The sequence below is a fragment of the Amblyraja radiata genome, chromosome 30, assembly GCF_010909765.2.
Source record: "Amblyraja radiata isolate CabotCenter1 chromosome 30, sAmbRad1.1.pri, whole genome shotgun sequence".
Taxonomy (NCBI): domain Eukaryota; kingdom Metazoa; phylum Chordata; class Chondrichthyes; order Rajiformes; family Rajidae; genus Amblyraja; species Amblyraja radiata.
Genome location: NC_045985.1, coordinates 32,727,741 through 32,751,355, shown reverse-complemented (window position 1 = coordinate 32,751,355; position 23,615 = coordinate 32,727,741). Strand labels below are relative to the sequence as shown.

Below are 23,615 nucleotides of genomic sequence, written 5' to 3'. Positions count from 1 at the left end.
ATCTTGTCTGAATCCTTAGCAGCTTGACGACATCCTTTCCACATCAATGGTCCAAGTGCCTGTTTCATAACTTCATGTGACCGGAGTAGAATTAGGCTATTCGGCCCATCAATGCTACTTCATCATTCAATCGTGGCTGATCTATCTCTCCCTCCTAACCGCATTATCCCGCCTTCTCCCCATAACCCCTGACACTGGTATGATGGTCATTAACTTCTTGTATTTTTACTATTGTATATTATCTGTGAGGTATTGGGTTCACGGGCCTGTTTGGTTGCAGCAATGAAGAATTTCAAAATAATAGTCAAGGAATCAAGCGTCTTTAATTGTCACTTACACTGAGACTGGAACAATTAAATTCTTACTTATGAAAGCAGAGCACATCTGACAACACAAAGCACATAAATAATCTATAATCTAACACAATTAATAAATTAATAACCACAATCCATGCAAAAAGACACCCAATGTTCTTAATGCTACCAAAATCATTCAATAGAAGTTCCTAGTTGAGGTTGGTGCAGCGTAGGGTTAATGGTTCTGAACCTGACAGTGGTGCCCTTTGGAGACAGCATCGTTTACAGATCTTTTCGATAGTGGGAAGGTCAGTACCCGTGATGGACTTTGGTTCTGTCTTCACTACTTTGGTTCTGTCTTCACTAAGGAAGACATAAATAATCTGCCGGAAATAGCAAGGGACCGGGGGTTTAAATGAGATTGACCAACTGAGTGAAATCCAGTTGCCGGGAAGTGGTGTTAGGTAAATTGAATGGATTAAAGGCCATTAAATCCCCAGGGCCAGATAGGCCGCATCCCAGAGTACTCAGGGAAATAGCCGCAGAAATAGTGGATCCGTTAGTGATAATTTTTCAAAACTCTTTAGATTCTGGAGTAGTTCCTGAGGACTGGAGGGTAGCTAATGTAACCCCACTTTTTAAAAAGTTAGGGAGAGAGAAAACGGGGAATTTCAGACCAGTTAGTCTAACATCGGTGGTGGGGAAAATTCTGGAGTCAGTTATTAAAGATGGGATAGCAGCACATTTGGAAAGTGGTGAATTCATTGGACAAAGTAAGCATGGATTTATGAAAGGTAAATCATGTCTGACAAATCTTATAGAATTTTTCGAGGATGTAACTAGTAGAGTTGATAAGGGAGAACCAGTGGATGTGTTATATCTGGACTTTCAGAAGGCTTTCAACAAGATCCCACAAAAGTGATTAGTATACAAACTTAAAGCACACGGTATTGGGGGTTTAGTATTGATGTGGATAGATTACTGGCTGGCAGGCAGGAAGCAAAGAGTAGGAGTACTCAGTTCTGGGACCCCAGCTATTTACAATATATATTAATGATATAGATGAGGGAATTCAATGCAACATCTCCAGGTTTGCGGATGACACGAACCCGGGGGGGGGGGCAGTGTTAGATGTGAGGAGGATGCTAGGAGGCTGCAAGGTGACTTGGATAGGATAGGTGAGTGGGCAAATGCATGGCAGATGCAGAATAATGTGGATAAATGTGAGGTTAGCCACTTTGGTGGCAAAAACAGGAAAGTAGACTATTATTTGAATGGTGGGCGATTTTGAAAAGGGGAGATGCAACGAGTTTTGTTCTCTTAATCTGAGGAAAGATTCACCAGACTGATTTCTGGGATGTCAGGACTTTCATATGAGAAAGACTGGATAGACTCGGCTTGTACACGCTAGAATTTAGAAGATTGAGGGGGGATCTTATAGAAACTTACAAAATTCTTAAGTGGTTGGACAGGCTAGATTCAGGATATTATTCCCGATGTTGGGGAAGTCCGGAACTAGGGGTCACAGTTTAAGGATAAGAGGGTAGTCATTTAGGACGGAGATGACAAAATCATTTTATACACAGAGAGTGGTGAATCTGTGGAATTCTCTGCCACAGAAGGTAGCGAGGCCAGTTCATGGGCTATATTTAAGAGGGAGTTAGATGTGGCCCTTGTGGGTAAAGGGTCAGGGGGTATGGACAGAAGGCAGGGATGGGATACTGAGTTGGATGATCAGCCATGATCATATCGAATGGTCGTGCAGTCTCGAAGGGCCGAATGGCCTACTACTGCACTATTCTCTATGTTTTCTATGTTTCTATGGACCGGGCAGTATCTACCACTCTCTATAATCATCTTAATTATAATGCATCGTTACCAAACCAGGCCGTGATGCAACCAGTCAATATGCTCAGCACCGTACACCTGCAGAAGTTGAAGATCATTCTAGCTGACCTGCCGTATCACCTCAACTTGCAAGGAAGTAGAGTCGTGTAGACACAAGGGACTGCAGATGCATGAATCTTGCGTAGAACACAATGCGCTGGAGTAGTTCAGTGGGTCAAGGCATCGTGGATTTGTGCCTGGAAGGTCATGTTTGACTAATCTTCTTGAATTTTTGGAAGAGGTTACCAGGGAAATTGATGAAAGTAAAGCAGTTGATGTTGTCTATGGACTTTAGTAAGGCCTTGACAAGGTTCTTCATTGACGGTTGGTTAAGAAGGTTCAATTGTTGGGTATTAATGCAGGAGTAGCAAGATGGATTCAACAGTGGCTGGATGGGAGATGCCAGAGAGTAATGGTGGATGGCTGTTTGTCATGTTGAGGCCGGTGACAAGTGGTGTGCCTCAGGGATCTGTGTTGGGTCCACTGTTGTTTGTCATGTACATAAATGATCTGGATGATGGTGTGGTAAATTGGATTAGTAATTATGCAGATGATACTAAAATAGGTGGTGTTGTGGATAATGAAGTAGATTACCAAAGTCTACAGGGAGATTTAGGTAATTTGGAAGAATGGCCTGAAAGATGGCAGATGGAGTTTAATCCTGATAAGTGTGAGGTGCTACATCTTGGCAGGACAAATCAAATAGGACGTACATGGTAAATGGTAGCGAATTGAGCATTGCAGTTGAACAGAGGGATCTAGGAATAACGGTGCGTAGTTCCCTGAAGGTGGAATTTAATGTAGATAGGGTGGTAAAGAAAGCTTTTGGTGTGCTAGCCTTTATAAATCAGAGCATTGAGTATAGAAGTTGGGAAGTAATGTTCAAATTGTACAAGGCATTGGTGAGACCAATTCTGGAGTATGGTGTACAATTTTGGTCGCTCAATTATAGGAAGGATGTCAACAAAATAGAGAGAGCCCAGAGGAGATTTACTGGAATGTTGCCTAGGTTTCAGCAACTAAGTTACAGAGAACGGTTGAATAAGTTAGGTCTTTATTCTGGAGCGCAGAAGATTAAGGGGCGACTTGATAGAGGTCTTTAAAATGATGAGAGGGATACAGAGAGTTGACGTGGATAAGCTTTTCCCATTGAGAGTAGGGAAGATTCAAACAAGAGGACATGACTTCAGAATTAAGGGACAGAAGTTTAGGGGTAACATGAGGGGGAACTTCTTTACTCAGAGAGTGGTAGCTGTGTGGAATGAGCTTACAGTGGAAGTGGTGGAGGCAGGTTCGATTTTATCATTTAAAAATAAATTGGATAGGTATATGGATGGGAAAGGAATGGAGGGTGATGGGCTGAGTGCAGGTAGATGGAACTAGGGGAAAATAAGTGTTCGGCACGGACGTGTAGGGCCCAGATGGCCTGTTTCCGTGCTGTAATTGTTATATGGTTATAAAATTATATAATATCTGGAGAAGTATAGGTGATGTTTCTGGTTGCGACCCCTCATCTCGGAGAGAAGAGATGCTGGTGGGCTTTATTTGTCATGACATCGTAGTGCCGGGACTAGGACAGATCTTCACACATATACCAACCCAGGAACTTGAAGTTGTTGCCTCTCTGTATCGCAGGCCGACCGGCGTTCCATATAGTCCCATGACCTCGGTTTAAGGTGTAGAAAGGAACTGCAGATGCTGATCTAAACTAGCACCTGCAGTTGCTTCCTACATGCGAGTTTAAGGGGTTTCATGAACTGCATATGGGACCAGACGTCACCTCGCTCTCCTCCAACTGACTTCACCTCCACTCCCCACACTCCACTCTATACACCACCCCTCCACTTCCCTCCCCTTCCCACACTCCCCACCCCCACCATCATCTCCTTCGCTCCCCACACCAATGAACTCAGAGACTATATTTCATTGGAAAGTTTCCTTTATTGATATGTCAATACCCACCGTGTCACGATACCCCTTCAGTGGTAATTCCCTGTATTCAGGGGGTAGAACCTCATCTCGCACAGGTAGATGTGGGTGATCCAGGATAGAAGGGCAAGTCCGGGCAATAGCACCATGTCCTTGGTCACCCGAAAGCCCTGGGCCTGGTAGAGCCGGATCGCGGGCAGCTGGCCGGTGTTGGTGTACAGGACGCACTCTCTGAAGCCGCTGTCCCGGGCGAACTCCAGCACCCGGCAGGTCAGTCTGCGGCCCAGGCCCAGACCCCCGGCATCGCGGTCGACAGCGAGGCGGAGGAGCTGGCAGCAGCCCGGCTGTCCCGCGAACTCCTGCGCCGCCAAACCCCCCGCAGCCCACTGCCTCCCCCCTGATCCTCCACCACCCAGAACCCCGCTCCCGGCCTCCTCATGTACGTCCCGTCAATGTCCGTCATGTCTGCCTCCAGCGTTTCCCTCAGGTAGTTGGTATAGAACATGCGGACAGGCCAGGTAGAGCAAGGCTAGCAGCGCGGCGACGGGCAGAGCGGCCCAGGCCAGCGACCAGCTGGCTACGTAGACGGCGGCCCCGGCAGGCAGGAGGAGGCAGGGAGCGGCGAGCGACCGCAGGGCCCGGCGGAAGGCTGGCAAAGGCTGGTCCAGCTGGCCCTCCGAGAATATCCTGCGGGCCTCCGGCGAGTCGCCGGCCCGGAACGGGCGCACGGCGAACCTGGGTCCATCTCTGGCCTTGTGTGCGGCCGCCATGGTCCAGGGAGCCGCTGGGACGTGGAGATGTTCCGGCCTGAAGACGGAGATGCAGGGGAGAGCGGTCCGGATCTGCAGAGAAAGAACTATCAATTGAGGCAGAGATTCACATGCATCTCGGCCAACCTCATAGAGCCAGTGAGCAGAGAAACAGCCCCGTCGGCGCAGCTTCCCATGCACACCAGATGTCCCATTTACGTAGGTCTCACTTGCCCATATTTTTGCCCATATTGCTCCAAACCTTTCCTATCCATGAACCAGTCCAAATGTATTTTATTTGTCATCTACAGCATTTGGTTTTCCCAATGTGGCTTTCAATAATCTGCCAAGATAGACTAAGAAACCGCTTCGCCGTATACTTGAACTCGGTCTGCCAAGACCTGCTGGATCTCCAAGTCACTAAACCTTTTAACTCCCCTTCCAATTCCTACTCCATCCTCTCTGTCCCGAGCCTCTTTCTCCGCCTGTGTGAGGCCGCACGCAAACTGCAGGAACAGCAACTCACATTCAGGCTCACAAAAACCATCTTCCCCCCTTTCCGGTAACTAATGACTCGTATGAACTTCTGCAGTGCGAACTTTCAAGCTTCTGGCCCTTATAACCATACAACAATTACAGCACGGAAACAGGCCATCTCGACCCTTCTAGTCCGTGCCGAACACGTATTCTCCCCTAGTCCCATATACCTGCGCTCAGACCATAACCCTCCATTCCTTTCCCGTCCATATAACTATCCCATTTATTATTAAATGATAAAAACGAACCTGCCTCCACCACCTTCACTGGAAGCTCATTCCACACAGCCACCACTCTCTGAGTAAAGAAGTTCCCCCTCATGTTACCCCTAAACTTCTGTCCCTTAATTCTCAAGTCATGTCCCCTTGTTTGAATCTTCCCTACTCTCAGTGGGAAAAGCTTATCCACGTCAACTCTGTCTATCCCTCTCGTCATTTTTAAAGACCTCTATCAAGTCCCCCCTTGACCTTCTGCGCTCCAAAGAATAAAGCCCTAACTTGTTCAACCTTTCTCTGTAACTTAGTTGCTGAAACCCAGGCAACATTCTAGTAAATCTCCTCTGTACTCTCTCTATTTTGTTGACATCCTTCCTATAATTAGGCGACCAAAATTGTACCCCATACTCCAGAATTGGCCTCACCAATGCCTTGTACAATTTCAACATTACATCCCAACTTCTATACTCAATGCTCTGATTTATAAAGGCCAGCACACCAAAAGCTTTCTTTACCACCCTATCTACATGAGATTCCACTTTCAGGGAACTGTGCACAGTTATTCACAGATCCCTCTGTTCACCTGCATTCTTCAATTCCCTACCATTTACCATGTACGTCCTATTTTGATTTGTCCTGCCAAGATGTAGCACCTCACACTTATCAGCATTAAACTCCATCTGCCATCTTTCAGTCCACTCTTCCAACTGGCATAAATCTCTCTGTAGACTTTGAAATCTACTTCATTATCCACAACCCCACCTATCTTAGTATCATCTGCATACTTACTAATCCAATTTACCACACCATCATCCAGATCATTGATGTACATGACAAACAACAGTGGACCCAACACAGATCCCTGTGGCACCCCACTAGTCACTGGCCTCCAACCTGACAAACAACCATCCACCATTACTCTCTGGCATCTCCCATTCAGCCACTGTTGAATCCATCTTGCTACTCCACCATTAATACCCAACCATTGAACCTTCTTAACCAACCTTCCATGAGGAACCTTGTCAAAGGCCTTACTGAAGTCCATATATACAACATCCACTGCTTTACCCTCATCAATTTCCCGAGTAACCTCTTCAAAAAATTCAAGAAGATTAGTCAAACATGACCTTCCAGGCACAAATCCATGTTGACTGTTCCTAATCAGTCCCTGTTTATCCAGATGCTTATATATATTATCTCTAAGTATCCTTTCCATTAATTTGCCCACCACTGACGTCAAACTAACAGGTCTATAATTGCTAGGTTTACTCTTAGACCCCTTTTTAAACAATAGAACAACATGCGCAGTACGCCAATCCTCCGGCACTATTCCCGTTTCTAATGACATTTGAAATATTTCTGTCATAGCCCCTGCTATTTCTACACTAACTTCCCTCAATGTCCTAGGGAATATCCTGTCCGGACCTGGAGACTTATCCACTTTTATGTTTCTCAAAACTGTCAGTACTTCCTCTTCTTTGAATCTCATAGTTTCCATAGCTACTCTACTTGTTTCCCTTACCTCACATAATTAAATATCCGTCTCCTTGGTGAATACCGAAGAAAATAAATTGTTCAATATCTCCCCCATCTCTTTTGGCTCTGCAGATAGCTGTCCACTCTGACTCTCTAATGGACCAATTTTATCCCTCGTTAGCCTTTTGCTATTAATATAGCTGTAGAAACCCTTTGGGTGTACTTTCACCTTACTTGCCAAAGCAACCTCATATCTTCTTTTAGCTTTTCTAATTTCTTTCTTAAGATCTCCTTGCACCCTTCTGCCGGACGGGTGCAAGGAGAAGAAGGAATGGCTCGGTGGTTTGACAAGGTTTTGATTATGTTGGCTGCTTCTTCTGATGCAGCTTTAAATGTTGATCAAACCTCATTGCGAAACTTCCCCTCCCCTCCCAACACGACACACCTTCCCCATACCTGACCCGGCTGTCCCTCTTCATCCAGCGCTGCCATCATCTCCCGCAGGCCCCCGCCCCCTACCTCCTCTACAACCCAGAACCCCACCCCCGTCCTCCCCACTCAATGTCCGCCTCCAACTTTTGCCTCACGAACTCGCCGCAGACCTGGCGGCAGGCCAGGTAGAGCAAGGCTAGCAGCGCGGCGACGGGTAGAGCGGCCCAGGTCAGGGGCCAGCTGGATCCGTAGACCGCGGCTCCGACAGCCAGGAGGAGGCAGGGGTCGGCGGGTGACAGCACGACCCGGCGGGAGGCCGGGAAAGGCTGGTCCATCAGACCCTCAGAGAGATCCTGCGGGCCTCCGGCGAGTCGCCCACCCGCAATGGGCGTACGGTGATGGTTCAGGAAGCCGCTGGGAGGTGGGGGCGCTTCGGCCTGAGGGAGGAGGCGCAGAGGAGAGGCGTCTCCGACGCTGGGAACTCTGTACCTTATTCGGCTTGTCTGCGTTACGTGTTGCCTCTACCTGTCTGGCTTGTTTGTGTTGCCCGTTGCCTCACATAATTTGAATGCAAGGAGAGGAGATGGGAGTGGCTGGAGGGAGGTTGAGATGGAGCAGGGTCTGGGACGGTGCTGGGAGTGTGTCGACAATCACCTATGGGATCCTCCTAAATGGAGAAGGAGGGAATGCCAGGGTTACTTGAAGTTAGACTCCAGACCCGAAACGTCACTCGTACATTTTCTCCATGGATGCTGTCTGTCCCATTGAGTTACTCCAGCTGTTTGTGTCTATCTTCAGTTTAAACCAGCATCTGCAGTTCCTTCCTACTCAATATTCATACCGCTCTGCTGCGACATTGGAATTTATCTGCTTTGGTCCAACCAAGTGCTCTGCCTCTTTTCTTGATAAACGTAATAGTGCTAACAGCTGATAATAAATAATTATTTCCTTCATTCCCTCATTCTCAGAATAGTCAAGCGATAGTCATTCAGCACGGAAACAGGCCCCTTGCCCCAACTTGCCTATGTCGACCAAGATGCCTGTTCTCACTAGTCCCAGCTGCCTGCATTTGACCCATATCCCTCTACATCTGTCCTAACCATGCACCCGTCTAAATGTAGTTTTAATGTGTTAATACTATTCGCCTCAACTATCCTCCTTTCATATTCCTGACAGATTTGTTTGTATCTTCTGTAATTGTAGAGCTAATAAAGAACACACCAACTAATGGTCCAACTAGTTTATTAGCAAATAGTTAAGTAACACTACAAGTAGTCACCACCGTGACTACATCCTGACTAACGACTAGTGGCTAAAAACGTTAGTAACATATGGTGACCGTAAGGTAAGACCCGGACTGGATTATGGATCCGGGAGGTGTATAACATATGTGTGTTCATATTTGAGTGGTAGCTTGCCAAGCTTATTGCCAAGATGTTCATTATACTAAGCGAGAATTTGTTCAGTGGATTCTTGGGTGGGAAAAGGTTGGTGCACCTCTTCTGCAATGCTGATCAATCCCGTGTCCTGGCTGGGATCAATACCAAGTAGAGTCGTTACCTTGCCTGAAACAATTTAAAATGTTCAGCTTGTGCACATGTGTCGCCAGATGGCACTGAAGATGAACCCTGCGAACTGGGCGAACCTCTCCACCCCCAAATGGAATTAATGAAGTGTTCGTATTTATCACAGTTTCCGTGTTCTGGACCCTGGAAAACTCAGCCTGGGACTTAGATTACTACGAGTTCCAGTGTCGATCTTCGCCACAGCGGTGGTGTTGTTGATTTGCAATGTAACTTCTAGATCGCTTAGCTTACAGGCAATCTGTAATAGGGAATGTATTTTAGGCTGGAAATGTCAGGTTCCGACAAATTCTCACAAGGAACTGAGCTGGATTGGACAGGCCGTGGGAAATATATTGCTGGAGCAGATTTACCTGCTGTCTGAGTTCAGAGCAGATCTACAGTGATGACGACACAAATCAGTTATGTAATTCCCCTGCCTTGTCATTATATGAATATTAATTTCTCTAACTTCAAGTAAACCTTGCATCACCTCGTTCTCCATCACTCCACCTCCCAAGTCGCACCAGCTTCAAAGTCGTATTGTTGAGTCTCATTGTCTGTAACTTGTTTTCACCCAGCACAGCTGACAATGGCCCGATCCCCTTTTCATCATTATTTATCTGCATATCTTTCATTCGTTTTTCTATATCTCATTACATCGCCATCTATATATCTCATCCCCCCTTCCCCTGGCCCTCGGTCTGAAGAAGGGACTCGAGCCGAAATGCCACATTCCTTTTCTCCAGAGATGCTATCTGACCTGCTGAGCTAGTCCAGCTTTTTCTGTCTTTCCCCAGCGTACATTTGCATGCCTCTCTGTTTATGAGACTCACATTTGCCTTCAGCCACCTTTCTCATTTACATAAGTTCATGTTTTTCTCACTGGTTACGTGTGACACATATTCTATTACAATGCATATTCAAGGCATGATTCATATTACATAAAAACAATGAACTGCAGATATTGGTTTGCATAAACGTCCTGGAGTAACCCAGCTGTTCAGACAGCATCTCTGGAGAACACAAATAGTTGACGTTTTGAGGTGGGACCCTTCTTCAGACTCCTCCCAAAATAAGTCATAACGAGCAGGAGTAACTCAGCGGGTATCTCTATAGGACATGAATAAGCAACATTTGGGGTTGGGACCCTTCTTCAGACGAATTATGAGGCACGGGGGGGGGGGGGGGGGGGGAACCAGGGAAGAAAGCTAGATGAGTGGATGAGCTGGATACAGCATGACATCCTCGGTGTAAATTTAACTACGCCAATTTCCAACACAATGTAAAAGCCCATCACATTATGAGCACTCTTCTCCATAGGCCCACTTTACAGGAAGATTATCAAGTAAACTATTTTTATTTCAGAAACAAGGTCTAATATTATAATGTCTCTGGTGTTTGTCTGCCAGTTGATCCATATGCATTGGACAAGTATGGGGCAACACGGTGCAGCGGTAGAGTTGATGCCTCACAGCGCCAGAGACCCAGGATTGATCCTGACCCTGGGTCCTGTCTGTCTGGAAGTTTTGGTCTCCTAATTTGAGGAAGGACATCCTTGTGATTGAGGCAGTGCAGCGGAAGTTCAAGGGATTGATCCCTGGGATGGCGGGACTGTCATATGAGGAAAGATTGAAAAGACTAGGCTTGTATTCACTGGAGTATTGAATGATGAGAGGGGTGGGGGGTTTATAGAAACATAAAAACGTATAAAATAACTGGACAAGCTAGATGCAGGAAAAATAATCCTAATGTTGGGCGAGTCCAAAACCAGGGGACAGTCTTAGAATAAAGGGGAGGTCATTTAAGACTGAGGAGAGAAAAAAAATTTCACCCAGAGAGTTGTGAATTTATGGAATTCCCTGCCACAGAGGTCAGTAGAAGCCAAGTCACTGGATGGATTTAAGAGAAAGTAAGATAGAGCTCTAGGGGCTAGTGGAGTCATGGATATGGGGAGAAGGCAGGCACGGGTTATTGACAGGGGACGATCAGCCATGATCACAATAAATGGCGGTGGTGGCTCGAAGGGGCCGAATGGCTTTCTCCTCCACCTATTTTCTATGTGTCTATGTTTCTAAGTCTTTAACAGGAAATTTTAATAAACCTTAGAAAATATGAGAACTTCAAATAAATACTACGAGTCGTGTCCGCTGTACCTCTGTTGTGCCTTTTTGACTGTGGATGTGGGAACCCATGGGTGCGACTTATTTTCGTTTGAAATAGTCCACGCCCTTCCCGCCAGGTTGCTGTAACAAGACTCCAAATGGATCTTCAATTTGCTGGGCTTCATGCTCTCGTGGCATCAAACCTTGGCACAGATAACACATTGCGGCTTGACCACGGATTTGAACAATACTTGTGAAACAGAACTTGGGAAATGATTCACTCTACGTGCGCATCTTGGAAGACATGGTTCACAACACAAAGAGTTCGTGTCTGTATACGCTGGGCCTCAGAGGAATGTTATCAGTGGGTACAAAGTTTATTTCAGGAATTCTACCCTTCTCCATTAGTCATCCGTAGAAATCCACTACGGTGTTATGCCATGAGCTGTAAGGCAAAAAGCGGTATGGAAGAGGAGAGAGGGGTGAATGGAGCGCCCTGTTGATTTTCTGCATTTAAGGCCTTATGCTGCTATACTCCCTCCATGATACGTGTCAATAAATATAAATAATACTAGACCAAGTGCAGACCCGTTGGGTCTGTTCCCCCAACGTGCGGTTGGGTGGGGGGGGGGGGGGGAGCGGCATGCAGCGTCACACACACTAACTAACCCCCCCCCCCCGCACTCACGCTAATCACCCCCCTTGATATTATATTAATATTATTATTTTCCCCCATAACCATCCTATCTACTGACGCATAGCCCCCAACTTGCAGTCACATCTAGAGCGGGGGGAGGTAGAGAGTGAGGACAGAGACAGAAGGGGCAGGGACAGAGAGAGACAGAAACACAGAGAGAGAGAGGGAAGAGGGAGAGGGGGTGGAGAGGAGGAGAAGCGGTAGGGTGGGTGAGGGGGGAAAGGTGGGGGAGGAGGAGAGGAGAGAGAGTGGGTGAGAGTGAGGGGGAGAGAGAAGGGGTGCTGAGAGGGTGGGGAGCACGGGGGGGGGAGGGTGGAGGGAAGAGGGTTAGGGGTGTGGAGGGGAGGGGGTTTAGGGGAGAGAGGGCGGGGGAGGAGATGGAGGGGAGGAGGGGAGAGAGAGAGAGGGAGAGAGAGAGAGAGAGGGAGAGAGAGAGAGGGGGTAGGAGAGAGGAGGAGGAGAGAGGGGGGAGGAGAGAGGGGGAGGAGAGAGGGGGAAGGAGAGAGGGGGGAGGAGAGAGGGGGGAGGGGCGAGGGGGGAGGAGAGAGGGGGGAGGAGAGAGGGGAGGAGAGAGGGGGAGGAGAGAAGGGGAGGAGAGTGGGGGAGGGGGAGAGAGGGGGAGGGAGGGAGGGTGGAGGGAAAAGGGTAGGGGGTGTGGAGGGGAGGGGAGGAGGGGTGAGATAGAGAGGGGGAGAGAGGGGGAGGGGGGGAGGAGAGAGGGGGGAGGAGAGATAGGGGAGGAGGAGAGAGGGGGAGGGGGCGAGAGTTGGGGGAAGAGGGGGAGAGAGGGGTGGAGAGGGGGAGAGCGAGGGGGGGAGAGAGGGTGTGCTGAGAGGGGGGTGAGGTGAGTGGAGGGGGAGAGGTGGGGAGCAGGCAGGGGGAGGGAGGGTGGAGGGAAGGGGGTAGGGGTGTGTGGTGGGGAGGGGGTTTTAGGGGAGGGACGGTGGGGGAGGGGATGGAGGGGAGGAGGGGAGAAATAGGGGAGGGAGAGAGAGGGGGTGAGAGGGGGGAGGGGGGGAGATAGGAGGAGGAGAGAGGGGAGGGGGAGAGAGAAAGGGGGGAGAGAAAGAGGGGAGAGAAAGGGGGGGAGGAGAGTGGGGAGAGGAGAGGGGGAGAGGAGGGGGAGAGGAGGGGGGAGGAGAGGGGGTGTGGAGGGGGGAGAGGAGGGGGGGGGAGGTGAGGAGAGGGGGGGAGAGGAGAGGAGAGAGGGTGAGAAGAGAGGGGAAGAGGGGAGGAGAGAGGAGGGAGAGGAGAGGTGAGGGGGGAGAGGAGTGGAGAGGAGAGGGGAGGGGAGGAGAGGGGGGCAGAGGAGAGGAGAGGGGAGGAGAGGGGAGGAGAGAGGAGGAGAGGAGAGGAGAGGAGAGGAGAGGAGAGGAGAGGAGAGGAGAGGAGAGGAGAGGAGAGGAGAGGAGAGGAGAGGAGAGGAGAGGAGAGGAGAGGAGAGGAGAGGAGAGGAGAGGAGAGGAGAGGAGAGGAGAGGAGAGGAGAGGAGAGGAGAGGAGAGGAGGAGAGGGGGGGAGAGGAGAGAAGGAGAGGGGGGGTAGGAGAGGAGAGGGGGGGAGAGGAGAGGAGGTGGGGGGAAAGGAGAGGGGGGGAGAGGAGAGGGGGGAGAGGAGAGGGGAGGGGAGGGGAGAGAGAGAGAGAGAGAAAGGGAGAGAGACAGGGGGGAGAGAGAGAGAAAGAGAGAGGGATAGGGAGAGAGGGAGGTGGGTAGAGAGAGGAACCTAAACCCCCCCAAACAACCATTTGCAGGCAGTGCTTTTTTATTTCAAACTAACCATATTTTCATTTTCAACCCAGATTAAGGGTACTTACTCACAGGTGTGAAGAAATTTGTTCATTGTCATTCAGAGCTCAGAGTGCCCTCCATGTTGCAGAGACTGATTGAGGCACACCACTTGCAGAGACTGATTGAGGCACACCACCTCCTGGTTTTATACTCCCTCCCCCTCCCTCCAGCAGGGGCAGCAGAGAGAATGGGGAATTGTGTAAAAACATTGATATCTCTGTCATTTTTCATCGACGGGAAAAATCCTCGGCACACATGCGGCGCAGGGGGGCTCTGAGCAAGGTGGCCAAAAACGACGGCCGTAGGCGGCGGCGTTCTCTCGGAAATCGCAGCACAGAAAGCCAAAAGCGGTCAAGAACAGAGATTTATTAATATAGATTAAAGGATCAGAGAGAAGAAAGCACATTTGTTTTAAACATCTTTGTTTGTGCCACAATACAGATAAGGAGAAAGATTTCACATCGAAACATCCTTTTTATATTTCAATGCAGATCAGAAGATATAATTATTAGTAAAAAGTAAAAGAAGGTAGATAGGCTTAGTATTTACTTTAAATAAAGAGCATTCCTGGCATCGTTGTGTGAACTTTTTCAAATCACAGCATGAAAATGTATTGTTCTATCAATGTTTGATTCAATACTTAGCCTCGCCAAATCCACAAGACGTTCCTGAGACATTGTAGACCTTAAATAATTCTTAATCAGCTTGAGTTTGCCAAATGCCCTGCGTCTCCACACACCCACCCCCGCCCACACCCACCCTGCGTCTACACACACGAACTGTGTGTGTTGTGAACCATGTCTTCCAAGAAGCGCACGTATAGTGACCTCTCTGCAGAAGCTACTGTTGCTGGAATTGTTAACAGTATTCTTAAGCTAACACTAACATTTGGAAACAGGTCACCAAGTATGTACTCTGTTAACAAGTTCAACAGATCTAATGGTTTTCACTGCATTTACAAAATTCACACTCCCACTAACACACACACTCAGACACACGCTCACTCACCCACTCACATACACCCACCCAACACCCACACACACACACACTCACTCACGTGTGCACACGCACGCACGCACCCACTCACACACGCACGCACCAACCTTCACGCATCCACACGCACCCCCACAGCCATCCACTCACTCACATGTGCACACACACACACTCACACACGCACGCACCCACCCACCTGCACGCACCCACCCACACGCACCCCTCACAAACGCACCCCCTCACACACGCACCCCCTCACACACACACCAACCCTCATACACACCCACACCCACTAACACACACGCACCCCTTCAGACACACCTACCCACTCGCCCACTGACACCCACCCACATACACTCACCCACTCACACACACCCACCCTCACGCACACCCACACCCACCTCCTCACACACCTACCCATTGCCCCACCCACAACCACAGGCCCACCCACACACCCTCCCATGCACACACCCACTGACGCACCCACACCGACTGACCCACCCACACCCATTGACCAACCCACACCCACTGCCCCACCCACACCCACTGACCCACCCACACCCACTGACCCACCCACAGCCAGGCCCGGACCACTGACCCACCCACACCACTGACCCACCCACACCCACTGACCCACCCACACCCACTCACCCACCCACTGATTCACCCACACCCACTGACTCACCCACACCCACTGACCCACCCACAGCCAGGCCAGGACCACTGAAACAGCAGCGGCTGCCCACTCCCCGGGCCGGGCCTCCGCAGCCACTGTCGCCGACCTTCACTGTGTCTCCGAGGCAACCGACGCTGCTGCCGTATCTCTACTCCAGTTCCCCCCCCCCCACACCCCCCCCCCCCCCACGGGCCTCCACCAGCGATTCCGCCCGCCGACCCTCCCTCGCCTATCCAGCGGCCACCAGTGGCCAGAGCCGTCACCTCACCACAGTTCCCCGCTCAGCACCAGACCCACAACCTCCACCATGCAGACAGCACGAGGTCTGTCTCTGCTGGGTCCCAGACCCCCCCACCCCTCCTTCAGGGAAGATCCATCAGTGGTCATGATTCTTCCCCTTTTCCCTCTTTAAATCAGCTCACCCCGACCACACACCCGCCAGTTAAAATTCCCCGCTTTATTATGGATAACAATTTCTACGCATTACGATATATAAAACTATGTCGGCTCACACAAAATGTGAATGCTAGTCTTCACAGTATATCTGCAAACATTTTCTGAGGTTTCAGGAAATTCCCGGCCCCCCTCCTTCGGCTCCCGGGTCCCCTTTTGGGCCTCGGGCCGGGTACGATGTACCCCTGCACTACTCTCTCATAGGCCCTGTGAATATGTACGCGCATACGTGAACAAAATTTTGTATGTGGTGTGTACCTTTGTTAGGTTCCTAAAAATGGGCTCAACAAATTGGTCCCAGCAGCCCCAGATTTGATGCCCATTATTGACAGTTGAACAATTATCATCCTCTGGAGTATTAAAACGACCTCTGGAAGCTGCCTGCCTGTCTTCCAAGAGAATGGATTCAATGCTACAGAAAGTAAACAAACATGCACTTAATACCCATTGTAGAATGTGTTAATTGTCAGCCTGCGAGGATGAGAAAGGAAGAAACACAAAAGAGAAACAAATTGGGAATTTTAAAACAAATACAATGCTAATTGCCTGCATTCCCGCATATTTAATGTAGCAGCTTTTGGAGACAAGGTTCGAACTTCAAACACATAACCTGTGAAAGGTGTCAGGTAGAAAATGGAAGAGGTGCTGCAGAATATCATTAACAACTTGTTTGCCTGCAACTCTGCAAGAAAATTACATAGATCTAAACGGTTATTGCAGGAAAAATGATGAACTTTTACATCTACGTGTGCAGCGCGACTTTCGTCAACAGCGGCCTCTATAGTCCGTCTGCGTTTTTTATTATTTTATGTCTATGTTTTTATGTAGTTTTTGTTATTTTTTGTTGGGGTAGGTGTGTGGGGGGGTGGGGGTGGTGTGGGGGGGGGGGGAGGGGGTAACTTTTAAATCTCTCCCTGCACGGGAGACCCGACCTTTTCTTTGTCGGGTCTCCGTTGTCGTTGGGGCTGCAACGAGGAGCGGCCACCAACAGGAAGACCGGGGGCTGTGGTGCCGACTACTCACCTCACCGTCGCGGAGCTGGCCGAGTCCAGAGCGGGTGGAGCGGTGGTGGACGCTGCTGCGGCCCGACCTCCGGAGTTTCGGAGGCTGCAACTGCGGGTTTGGCGGACGGCAGCACCGGGAGCCCGCGGGTCCCTGGAGGGAGACCGCTTTTCAGGGCTCCCGCAGCGGCGACTTCTCCCGCCCGAGTGCGGGGTTGAAGAGCTCCTGGAGCGGGGCCTTACATCATCGCCCCGCGCGGCTTGGAATGGCTGCGGGACTCTGCGAGCGCACGCCGGGGGCTCTAACACCAAGAACCCGGTGTGCGACCTTGCATCACCCGGCGTGGCTTAAATGGCCGCGGGACAATTCGCCATCGCCCGCCGGGGGCTTTGACTTTGACTCTGACATGGGGGGGAGAGTGCAGTGGAGAGAGAAGTTTTGTTGGCCTTCCATCACAGCAATGTGATGGATGTTTATGTAAATTATGTTGTGTCTTGGGTCTATTTGTTTGTAATGTATGGCTGCAGAAACGACATTTCGTTTGGACCTCAAGGGGTCCAAATGACAATAAATTGAATTGTATTGTATTGTATTGTATTGTATTGTAAATGAACCTGTCCAAATTGCAATCATGGCTAAAAGAAAATTGTTGAGCTACGGAAGTAAAGAAATTAAGCAGTTACTCACAAGTGCAGTCAGGATACCCTCTATCACAAGCAGTACTTGGAACAGCAAGTTGACAAAGCCCATCACAAACCATAGAAAACTGGGGACATTAAATTATCTCCAAAGAGCTTGGCACATCAACCAGAAACAAGCAGAGTAACTGTAGATAGAGAAACAGCAGCAGATGAGAAGATTCTACATTCACCTCAAAATATCAAACACTGGATGGTTAGGGCCTGGAAAAATAACTCTAGGCCCAATGTGTTCAAGGTCATTTTATGGTCACATGTACCAATTAAGGCACAGTGAAATTCAAATATCCGCAGTAGTGAATCCTACAGGGTACATGATTAATTAAATATTTTCATAATCAAACTGGCACAGCAACATGCCAGCTATATCAAAGACAACACTTCACACAAACAGCGAACTCCCGGACTGAGTTGCCAAATGCTGTAACTCTTACCATGGGCATCAAACCCTGCACACAAACAGTGAACTCCCTCACAGAGTTGCCCACCAAACATGTACTCTTTATTATGGGCATCCTGGCTGACCCGCTGAGTTACTCCAGCACTCTCTTGAACGTATCCAGAGAACCGGCCTCCTCCTGAGGCAGATAATTCCACAGACTAGCAACTGCATTGTGTGAAAAAGTGTTTCCGCGTCTCCGTTCTAAATGGCTTGCCCCTTATTCTTAAAATATGGCCCCTGGTTCTGAACTCCCCCAACATCGGAAACATGTTTCCTGCCTCTAGCAAAGTGTGTCAAGGTTCAACTCCTGAAGGACCGTGTTGGGGCATTGGAGAAGCCGCTGGATGACCTCAGGATCATCCGGGAAAATCCTGGACAGGACCTACAGTAAGATCGTTACACCGAAGATACCTGAAGAGACAAGGGACAGATCTCTGAGTCAAAAGGCGATGCTGAGGCTTAACCGAAGAGACAGATGTCAGGCAGAGCCGTGGTAGTCGGGGACAGACAGGGGTTTCTGCGGCAACATGTGGGAGTCAAGGATGGTGTGTTGCCTCCCTGGTGCCAGGATCCAGGACGTCATGGACCGATTGCAGGGCATCCTCAAGGGTGAAGGTGAGCAGCCGGAAGTGGTAATGCATGTCGGCACATATGACGTCGGGGGCCCAGGAGCCGTTACAGAGGGAGGAGTGACCTTCGTGTGGTGAGTTAAAAACCCATCGCGGGGCTTGTTTCAACAGAGGCCCGGGAGCCGTTACAGAGGGAGGAGCGACCAAAATCTGTAACGTTCCATTCGCAGATCACACTTCAAATTAAGGGGGCTGGTGGAAGCCTCTGATTGGTCGAACGGACTAGAGGAAGCAGCTGATTGTATCCCGGGTAAGGCTTTATTGTATTGGGATAAGGGGGAGAATGAGGGCCAGGGCAGTTTACTGTTCTGGATGTCAGATGTGGGAGGTCATGGAGTCTGAGTGCCCTCCAGACGTCCACATCTGCGCCAGGTGCGTCGAGATGGGGCTCCTAAGGGACCGTGTTAGGAACCTGGAACAGCAACTCGATGACCTCTGTCTGCTCAGGGAGAGCGAGGAGGTCATAGAAAGGAGTTACAGGGAGGTGGTCACTCCAAGACCACGGGAGACAGAAAACTGGGTCACAGTTAGGAAGGGCAACGGGCAGAGGCAGGGACTGGTGAGTACCCCGGTGGCTGTACACCTTGAAAATAAGTACTCATGTTTGAGTAAGGGTGGGGGAGACAGCCTACCTGGGGGCAGCGACAGCGGCCGGGCCTCTGGCACAAAGACCGGTCCTGTTGCTCAGAAGGGTAAGGAAAAGAAGAGGAGGGCAATTGTAATAGGGGACTCTATAGTCAGGGGGTCGGATAGGCGATTCGGTGGACGCAGACAGGAGACCCGGATGGTAGTTTGCCTCCCTGGTGCCAGGGTCAAGGATGTGTCTGAACGGGTCCAAGAAATCCTGAAATGGGAGGGAGAGGAGCCTGAGGTTGTGGTACATATAGGTACCAATGACATAGGTAAAAAAAGAGAAGAGGTCCTGAAAGAAGAATTTAGGGAGTTAGGTAGAGAGTTAAGGAGAAGGACTGCAAAGGTGACAATCTCAGGATTACTGCCTGTGCCACGCGACAGTGAGAGTAGGAATGGAGCGAGGTGGAGCGAGGTGGATGAGGGACTGGTGCAGTGGGTATGGATTCAAGTTTCTGGATCATTGGGACCTCTTTTGGGGAAGGTGCGACCTGTACAGAAAGGACGGGTTGCACTTGAACTCGAGGGGGACCAATATCCTGGCGGGGAGATTTGCAAAGGCTACTGGGGAGACTTTAAACTAGTATGGTTGGGGGGAGGGACTCAAATTGGGAAAGCTAGCAGTCAGTGTGTGAGGCAGGAGGCAGAGAATGGTAGCACTCTGACCCAAAATGTTGGGGAGAGAGAAGAAAAAGTCAATAAACAGAGAATAAGAGAGGGTGGGTTTCTTAAATGTGTATATTTTAATGCTAGGAGCATTGTAAGAAAGGTGGATGAACTTAGAGCCTGGATTGGCACCTGGAAGTATGATGTTGTGGCGATCAGTGAAACATGGTTGCAGGAGGGCTATGATTGGAAACTAAATATTCCAGGATTTCGTTGCTTCAGGTGTGATAGAATTGGAGGGGCAAGAGGTGGAGGTGTTGCATTGCTAATCAGGGAAGATATTACAGCAGTGCTTTGGCAGGATAGATTAGAGGGCTCGTCTAGGGAGGCTATTTGGGTGGAACTGAGAAATGGGAAAGGGGTAGCAACACTTATAGGGGTGTATTATAGACCGCCAAATGGGGAGAGAGAATTGGAAGAGCAAATATGTAAGGAGATTGCAGATATTAGTAGTAAGCACAAGGTAGTGATTGTGGGAGATTTCAATTTTCCACACATAGACTGGGAAACACATTCTGTAAATGGGCTGGATGGGTTGGAGTTTGTAAAATGTGTGCAGGATAGCTTTTGCAGCAATACATAGAAGTACCTACTAGAGAAGGGGCGGTGCTGGACCTCCTGTTAGGAAATGAGACGGGTCAGTGGGTTATATGGTTATATGGTTATATGGGAAGAAGAGGAAAGACATTCTACAGCGTGACTTCAGAGAACTCAGAAGGCGGCTGAAAATCAGGACCTCCAGGGTAGTTATCTCCGATTTACTTCCAGTTCCTTGTGCTGGTGAGGGAAGATAGAGGATCTCAATGTGTGGCTGAGGAGCTGGTGCAGGGAGCAGGGATTTAGATTATTAGACCACTGGGATCTGCTTTGGGGGAAGGGCGAATTGGGCAAAAAGGATGACTTGCACCTTAACAGGCAAAGGAACAACAATGGCAGGTATTTCTGGGAATAATACAGGAGGTGCAGGATTGGTTCATCAAAAAGAGGAAGAAAGATTCCAAGGGGAGTAAGGGGCGACCGTGGCTGACAAGGGCAGTCAGGGACAGCTTAAAAATAAAAGTACAACATAGCAAAGATGAGCGGAAAGCCAGACGATTGGGTAACTTTTAAAGAGCAACAGAAGATAACTAAAACGGCAATACGGGGAGAAAATATGAGGTACAAAGGCAAGCTGGCCAAGAATATAAAGGAAGATAGTAAAAGCTTCTTTTGTTATGTGAAGAGGAAAAAATTAGTTGCCCAAATTTGGACCCTTGAAGGCTGAAAAAAGTGAATTTATTATGGGGACCAAGGAAATGGCAGGCGAGTTGAACAAGTACTTTGGATTTGTCTTCACAATCTCCCAGATGTACTAATAGCCAGAGGATCTAGGGTGACGGAGGAACAGAAGGAAATTCACATTAGGCAAGAAATGGTGTTGGGTAGACTGATGGGACTGAAGGCTGATAAATCCCCAGGGTCTGATGGTCAACATCCCTTGGTACTTAAGAAAGGAGAAGTCAAGGGGGAGAGAGAGAGGTGGCGAGAGGGAGGGTGGACAGAGAGTTTATTGATTACCCCCCTTAGACGGGGGTTTATTGATTATGTACAGCAAGGGGGAAGATTGGGGGAGAGATGGAGATGGAAAGAGGGGAGAGGAGGAGTTTATTGATTACTAGACTAAGTGGGACCCGTTGGGTCCCAGCATCACATGGGAGGGCTGGTCACCCAACGCAATATTCCACCTCTCCACCAATTCCAATATTGGTGGCCAGTGGGGGGGGCTTTCTGGAGCGCTGGTATGGGTGTTGTGGGCTATTGGGACTAGTTTCCAGAGGGCTAGTATGGACATTGTGGGCCAAATGGATTATTGGGCTGGCAGCACAGTCACTCAAGCCTGTTGTGCTGGATTATGTGTTGCATTTGCCGGCTGGTGGGGTGAAAGGTGAGGACCAGAGGGACTCTGCCCTTGTTGCGTGTGCGGGGATGGGGAGAGAGAGCAGTGTTACGGGGTATGGATGAGACCCTGGTGTGAGCCTCATCTATGGTGGCGGAGGGGAATCCCCGTTCCCTGAAGAACGAGGACATTTCCGATGCCCTGGTATGAAATGTCTCATCCTGGGAACAGATGCGGCGTAGGCGGAGGAATTGGGAGTAGGGGATGGAGTCTTTACAGGGGGCAGGGTGGGAAGACGTGTAGTCCAGATAGCCATGTGAGTCAGTGGGTTAGTGTTTTTTTCAAGTTCATGTTTTCAAGTTGCCAATGACACAGATCACAAGGGTGAGAAAGGAATGGGACATTATTTTTGAAAAGCAACAGCCGCCTACGGAGGATCCACCAAGGTTACCAATGGCTCTGGTCCAAGTACCCTCTGAACTATGGGCAAAGCATAAGAACCATGTGGGATGAGTGCATTCAGCCCTTGAACATAAAGTGACTTTAAAAAAGGGTGCAGCCTTGCCATGTTTAAAACAATATTGACTGGCCCCGGAGGCTGAAGAAGGAATAGCTATGGTCATAGTATCTTTATTACAACACGGAGTATTAGTGAAAAGCAAAGTCCTGTAATACTCCTATTCTGCCAATCCCGAAAGTGGGAAGACGTAATGAATGGTGTTATTCTTTAGTCTTGGTCTTTAACTAAGACTTGAGAGCTATTAAAAAATAGTGATCCCTATTGCTCCTTTAGTACCTGACACCAATATTATTCTGTCATTTATTCCGGCGGAAACCAACAACTTTACAGTAACTGACCTATGTTGAGCCTTTTTCTCCACACCCCTGCATAAAGACAGCCAGTTCCGGTTTGCTTTTATCTACAAAGATTAACAAGGAGGCACCTGTGCTATAATAAGACGAGAGTGTTGCGCCTATAATCCCTGATGAATCCACTAATATCACTGACCTTGCTACCAATATCTCCCAAGAAATTTAAAAGATCCGCACAGTTGGCAGTGACATGCATGGGTACAATGAAGGAAACGGAAGCTGCTGGCCATTCAGTTGGTTTGGTGGACTCTGGGGTACTGTGTTACATTATGGCTCTGATTATTAGGGTATAAATATATCTGTTTGAACATGTGGAGAAAGAGAGACTCTGTAGTCTGTGTTTTACATACTGTGAGAGTTGACCCCCACACCCACCTGGCAAAATAAAGACGTTACTGTATTACTAACATTTATGTTGTCATCTATTTGAAGCAAATTGAAACTTAACACTAGGACTCAGCACATGGGAGGGGCAAACACAGAAAGGGAGGGACATACCTTAAAACCCCTTACCGGCTAGAAGTAGATCTCTTTCCCTGCTGAAGCTACAGCGATAGCGAAGCTGGAAAATCGTTGCCCAGTCGGGAAGAGTTCGGCAAGGGGTCTCAGCAAGCTGGAAAAAAACAAAGACTTGGTGAGCACCTTGGTGTTTACCCTATATTGCATTATAGTTTACTACTAACTAAGCCAGAAATGAATAATAACATGTAGAGGGGAGTGGGGGTAGAGGGATTGTTTAGCAACAATAATAATGTGAATGGCGTTCAGCACAGGAATCAACCGAGGCCAAGAGATTCCTTTGCAGTCGCTGTTAGTGATTTATAAAATGGCCCAGACTCTGCACCATCTGAGGGTTCTGCAAGAGCGGAGCCTACCCCCTTCTGGTATCATGAAGCAGGCAAAGATATTAACACACTTTGTAAAACCGGCAAATCCCACCCAGGAAACATTACAAAAATTGGCCTCTAGTGCTGAAACCTGGGCAAAGCAAACACGACAAATT

The 23,615-nt window shown here is 48.9% G+C and overlaps 1 long non-coding RNA gene across 1 annotated transcript; it reads right to left on the bottom strand.

Annotated features, from left to right (window-relative positions):
• Nucleotides 1–1,430: 1,430 nt before the first annotated feature.
• On the bottom strand, nucleotides 1,431–23,219 carry LOC116990233. The gene is made up of 3 exons (XR_004416484.1): nucleotides 23,111–23,219; nucleotides 7,082–7,086; nucleotides 1,431–1,441 (listed from the first exon to the last, which is right to left on the bottom strand). It is a non-coding gene; the product is annotated as an uncharacterized LOC116990233 (long non-coding RNA).
• Between the last annotated feature and the right edge of the window lie 396 nt (nucleotides 23,220–23,615).